Source organism: Morone saxatilis, unplaced genomic scaffold, assembly GCF_004916995.1.
Source record: "Morone saxatilis isolate NCDOM2014 unplaced genomic scaffold, NCSU_SB_2.0 Contig0, whole genome shotgun sequence".
NCBI lineage: Eukaryota > Metazoa > Chordata > Actinopteri > Moronidae > Morone > Morone saxatilis.
Window position 1 is genome coordinate 3,161,210 of NW_023339650.1, and position 206 is coordinate 3,161,415.

A 206-nucleotide genomic window follows, 5' to 3' on the forward strand; every position below is an offset into this window, starting at 1 on the left:
AGAGAGAGGGTGAGAGAGAGAGAATGAGAACCAGGAGAACCTGTGAGACGTTGCAGCTAGCTTCCTTCTGTAAGCCTTAGTAGAATTAGCTATAGTGCCCATTACCCATTAGTATACTAAAGTTACATTTCCATGAACAAATGCAAGAAATATTGTTGTTTTTCACCATTCCAAAAATCATGGTACGTGCCACATTCACCCTTTCA